Consider the following 6,126-nt stretch of genomic DNA (forward strand, 5'->3'; position numbering starts at 1 on the left):
TTTAAATTCACATATATTCATGTATATAACGATTATTATATCTCAACCTTAATTTGACTATAATTGTTTTTACATACTTTTAGATATAATATTTAAAATCTAGAATAGGATTATATGATAACATTCTATTAAATCATCCTAAAATCATCCAATCACAATACATCTTTATAACATAGTCTAGATAAAGCTTTTAAACCTCTTCTCATATTTTCCATGTGTTGTTTATATAAAATTTCATATTATCAAACTAATATATATGTATTGTTATCATTATTAATCATTATTTAACTATAGCTATTGTCACTTCATTTTATACATACTACTAGTAAACTAAATTTAGCTTAGCTTTTACTATACATTTTCATTGCATCAACCTGTATCTTTCCAGTAATAGTGCAGTCTTATATTTCTTGCTATTTGTAGCATTAATATTCTAGTTACGTTCTTAATAAATCTTGTATGAACTTCTCTTCGCAACATGTTGTTCCTTTCGTATCTCATAAAAGCTCGAAACCCAGCATCTGCTCTTTCCATCAGCTTATTTTTGGTTATCACTGATGCTTCTGTCAAGATTTCTCTCCTTACCTCCGTCAATTTCTCTCTCTTTTTTTCTTCTGTGCTTTGAAATTTGGGGTAGAGTTCCAATCCATCTATCTCCCCTTTCCATATTCTGCTGTTGCCATTACCAACCATGCTCACTTTCTTGTCAATATCCAGAGTTTTCTTATCTCTTTGCTCATTTTTTCTTCCATTTTTTGAACTCTGTCCTCCACATTCTTCATTTGATAAACATCCTCAGTTTTTCCATCAACTTTTTCTGTTTTGTATTCCATATTCTCCAATCTCTTTTCAATTCTCTCTGTCAAACTAATAGATTTTGAATTTCAAACATAATCTTTTGCAATGTTACAGTTTCTTTTTCCTGCTGCACCATTCTTCCAATTTTGCAGGTACTGCCCCCATAGGATTCAAGGCTATTTTAATAAACTTCACACAGGTTCATTTATTATTTTTCAAGTCAAAATGTTGTCTTCCCTCCAGTAGCTAATGATAGAACTCCCAAAAAACACCTGTATAAACAACTTGTGTTCTTCCTACTATCACTGTCAATAAACAAACTGAAAGAACCTTGAATCTCAAGTGATCAAAGAGAAAGAAGGAAAAATAATGTATCCAGCCTCCAGTCCAGTCCACTCCACTCAGCCCTCCACTCAGCTCTCCCGTCCCTTTCCCCATTGCTCTCTGCAGGGCTCTCAGGCTCTAGCTCACACGCTGCCCTGTGCTGCTGTTAGCTCTCTTTCCTCCCTGCTGCTCTGCTGCTGCTTTTTGCTCTGGAGTCACGTGGCTCCTGTTTGCCGTCCTTCGTGCCAGGGACGCTGCTTCTACTAGCAAACAGGATTGTTTGGGTGGTCCCCAGCAAGATCCTCTCTTCTCTTCTCTTCCTCCCTGCTCTGTCCTCTCACTGGCTCAATGATCCATAGCCAGTTTGCCTCTCCTCTATAAACATGTATGCATGTATTTTTACTTAGCATCTTTCAGCAGCCGAATTGATGGTGACTCCACCGGTTTACAGCAATAAAACCTTCATACAGAAACTAATTAACCCCATAAATTTATAGTAAATGGCAAAATGCAAAGGCTCCACATTTAACATTTTACCGTATTTTTCAGAGTATAAGACGCACCTTTTTTCATCAAAAAAGTGGCTGAAAATCTGGGTGCATCTTATACACTGAATACAGCATATTTTGCCTCCTGAAGCCCCACCCCTTCACCAAAATACAGTATAGGTGGTACCTTGCTCAACAGTAGTAACTGTGAAAGGGATCTTGGAGTCCTAGTGGACAACCATTTAAATATGAGCCAGCACTGTGCAGCAGCTCCAAAAAAGCCAACACAGTTCTAGGCTACATAAACAGAGGGATAGAATCAAGATCACGTGAAGTGTTAATACCACTTTATAATCCCTTGGTAAGGCCACACTTGGAATACTGCATTCAGTTTTGGTTGCCACGATGTAGAAAAGATGTTGAGACTCTAGAAAGAGTGCAGATTAGGGGACTGGAGACTAAAACATGAAGAACAGTTGCAGGAACTGGGTATGTCTAGTTTAATAGAAAAAAGGATTAGGGGAAACATGATAGCAGTGTTCCAATATCTCAGGGGTTGCCACAAAGAAGAGGGAATCAAACTATTCTCCAAGGCACCAGAAGGCAGGACAAGAAGCAATGGGTGGAAATTAATCAAGGAGAGAAGCAACTTAGAACTGAGGAGAAATTTCCTGACAGAACAATTAATCAGTGGAACATCGTGAATGCCCCAACACTGGAAATCTTTAAGATGTTGGCTAGCCATTTGTCTGAAACGGTATAGGGTTTCCTGCCTAGGCAGGGGGTTGGACTAGAAGACCTCCAAGGTCCCTTCCAACTCTGCTATTGTATTGTATTGTATAAAATGGCCGTGCAAACCCTTTTGGAGGCTTTTAGAAAGCTCCTGGCGACTGGGGAGGGCAGAAATGAGCCAAAAATGGGCCGTTTTTTGCCCCCCCAGCCCCCAGCAGCACTCTATAAGCCTCCATAAGGCTATGCATGCAATTTTTTTGACACAAAACAAGCCTGTTTTTGTGAAAACAGGCCATTTTTTTGCTCATTTTGGGGGTCTCACCCTCCCAGAAACACACTGCAAGCCCCCCCAATGCTATTCATACTTTATTGGGGGGGGGGACCAGGCCTGTTTTCACGAAAAACAGGCTGTTTTTGGGAGGTTTGCAGAGTGCAAAAACTTTTTTTTCCTTTTGGAAAGCTCTTTAACTGATTGATGAGAATTATATTGATCAAGTGCTGTGCCAGCAGAAACACCTACCTATCTACTGTATTTCTCTCTATCTCTATTTGTCTTTCTCTATCCCTCTACCTACCTACCTACCTACCCACTCTCTCTCTCCCTCTCCCTATCTACTGTATTTCTCTCGTCTATTTCTCTCTCTATCCCTCTACCTACCTAACCACACACTCTCTATCCCTACCAACCTACTGTCTCTCTCTTTCTCTCTCTATATCTATCCCTTTTATCTACCTACCTACCTATCTACTCTCTCTCCCCCTACCTATCTACTGTATTTCTCTCCCCCTCTCTCTCCCTCTACCTACCTACCAACCTACCTACTCATTCACTCTCTCTCTCCCTATCTACTGTATTTATTTCTCTCTATTTCTCTCTCTCTATCCCTCTACCTACCTACCTACACTCTCTCTATCTCTCTCTATTTCTCTCTCTATATATATATATACGTATATCCTTTTATCTACCTACCTACCTAACTACTCTCTCTCCCTACCTACCTACTGTATTTCTCTTTCTCTCCCTGTCTATCCCTCTATCTACCTACCTTTTTTTTTTATTTGCCTCTTCAAAACCTTGGTGCGTCTTATACTCCGTAAAATATGGTATTTGCCCTGTAAATACAGGATACTTATAGCACATTGATGTGATGATGAAGAGCCAGAGGAGGAATTCTGGGAGTTGAAGTCCACAAGTCTTAAAGCTGTCAAGTTTGAACACCACTGGGGGGGAGGGTTTCTAAAGGGTTAGGGGTGCAAGGGTCTTGTAACTTGACAACTTTAAGACTTGCGTGCTTCAAATGCCAGAGTTTCTGAGCGAACATTTTGGTTGCTAAGCAAGAGCGTTGTTAAGTGAGTTTCACCACATTTTACAACTTGGCCAGGCTCACCCAGCCACATGACTGCCAAGCCACTCTCACCCAGTCACATGGCCAGCAAGCCACTCCCACAAAGCAGGCCACACCTACAGAAGAGTTTCTAAAAATTTTTGAAACCCACCACTGTCACTAAGTGAAGTAAGTCGAACTACCTGTACCTCATTGCATATCACACGATGGATGGCCTCCCCTAGCGGTTTCCTGTGGATGTTAAACCACCTTGCTTAGTGAGGGCAACCCTGTCAGTTCCAGGGAATCAATGAAAACATCTTGCAAGCAGCTTTAGGGTGAAAATAGAAGAAGCGTGTACTTCAGCCCTTGATCACTAGATGGCGCTCTAGAAAGAAAAAACTACTCGAGACTAGAAATCGGTGAAATCAGTACAGTAGCGGCATTGCTCGTCCCCTGGACCGGTAGAAGCGGAGATGGAACAGATTGAAACTATAGAGGATTGGATTGCTAGAGAGGACGTGGAGGAGAGGAGGCGAAGGCTAGAGGAACTTCCTCTTCCTGCTCATCCACGGGAGGATGGTGGCATCAGCGGAGCCTCTTGTGCCGTTTGACGGGTCGAAGCGGCTCCTGGGAGGTGAGTGGAGGGCGAGTCGGAGGAGAAGCCGGGAGCAAGTCGGGCCCTTTGGTTTCCTCCACGTTAAAGATAGAAGCAGCGAAGGGACAAGAATGAAACGTGTTGGCTGCTGCTACTACATATTCTTTCTCTCGCCAAATATTGTTATCCTTTTGCTGCATCATTTAAAATTGCTGCCTGTGATTTTCTGCTGGGAGATTTAAAACGTCTTTATTTCATATTTCTATCTCTCTCGGTAACAATTTATTCCTTGTGATGTTATTGACATGCTGCTTTCCTGGGAAGCGAGGAGTTTCATGGGCAAAAGGGATGCTTTAAATCAGGGTTCCCCAAACTTTGCAACTTTAAGACTTGTGGACTTCAACTCCCAGAATTCTCCAGCCAGCATACAGTAGCTTTGCTGGCTGGAGAATTCTGGGAGTTGAAGTCCACAAGTCTTAAAGTTACCAAATTTGGGGACCTCTGCTTTAAATCTTGCATAGGATTTGGGCACCACCTCATCTGTTAGTCTCCCCACCTTTCTTAAATCAGATCAAACAAATTCAGTAAATCCACTTCTGAAGCATTTTGAAGAGTTAACATTTTTTAACTTCAGCATGTTCAGGTACTTTTCATAACACGTTGCAGTGATAATAATAAGAGAATTTCATGTTGAAATATGAGTGGATATTTGAACTTGGATTTTCTTCTATGTGCCAAATAAATCATGATGAATGTTAGATGTTAAACAAGCATTTTGATATTTTTGCTTTTTCGTAGTAATATATGGATGGGTTATTTGTCTTTTCCTCCAGGTTCTGCAGCTATATTTTAAACAATAATGAAACCAATCCACTAATATGAATCTTATAGACAAAAAAAAATGCCAACAAGAGGACAAGAGAATGAGAAGCATCATTAAAATGCAAAACAAACCATCAATCAAAATCTTTTCCACTTCTTCCAGAAACTGTTAAAAGTCTTCTCTTTCCTGAGCAGATGATGGGAGACAAGGGAGCAAAAATAACAAGAACAGGTGGAAAAAATACATCATGTAGAACTCAAGAAAATATTTCATGTAAAGATAAAAAGTTTTAATTACCAAATTCAGAAAACGGGGGAAATAGCTGGACATCAGTGTGAAGGAAATGGTGACTTGGATAGCCAAAGACATTAATGAAAGCCGTTGAGGAAGGAAAGAGTCTTAAATTAAAGCATCCACTACATAAGGGATCAGAAGTATTTTTGGCCTCATGAATCTAAGAATATCAGTGTTGGAAAAATCTCACCGACTGCCTATTTGGGGGAAAACATAGATTGCAGATCACAGCTGATTATGCACAAGAGGATCCACTCCTTGAAAACCCATACAAATGTTTCAATCGTGGCAAAAGCATTACTCAGAACAAGATTCCTATAATTTATAGAATGGCCGATGCAGGAGGAGCAGCTCTACCAGTGCTACCAGTCCCAATGTTGCAAAAGTTTTAGCATTCAAACCAATTTGGTGAAACACAAGGAGACTGACAGTGGAGAAAAACTATTTGAATATCTTGATTGTGTGAAAAGTTTTGCTTGGAATTCTGACCTAGTTATATTCCAGACAGAGAAACCATACCATATGGATTGTGACAAAATGTTTAGTCAGAATTCTACAGTGAGGATACACAGGAAGGCTCACACAGGAGAGAAACCACATGAGTGTCTGGATTGTGGGAAAAAATTTAATCAGAATTCAGATCTGGTGAAACACCAGAGGACTCACACGGGAGAGAAACCATATGAATGTCTGTATTGTGGGAAAAGTTTCAGTAAGAATTGGAACCTGTTGGTACACGAGAGG

Source organism: Thamnophis elegans, chromosome 2 (genome assembly GCF_009769535.1).
Source record: "Thamnophis elegans isolate rThaEle1 chromosome 2, rThaEle1.pri, whole genome shotgun sequence".
Lineage (NCBI taxonomy): Eukaryota > Metazoa > Chordata > Lepidosauria > Squamata > Colubridae > Thamnophis > Thamnophis elegans.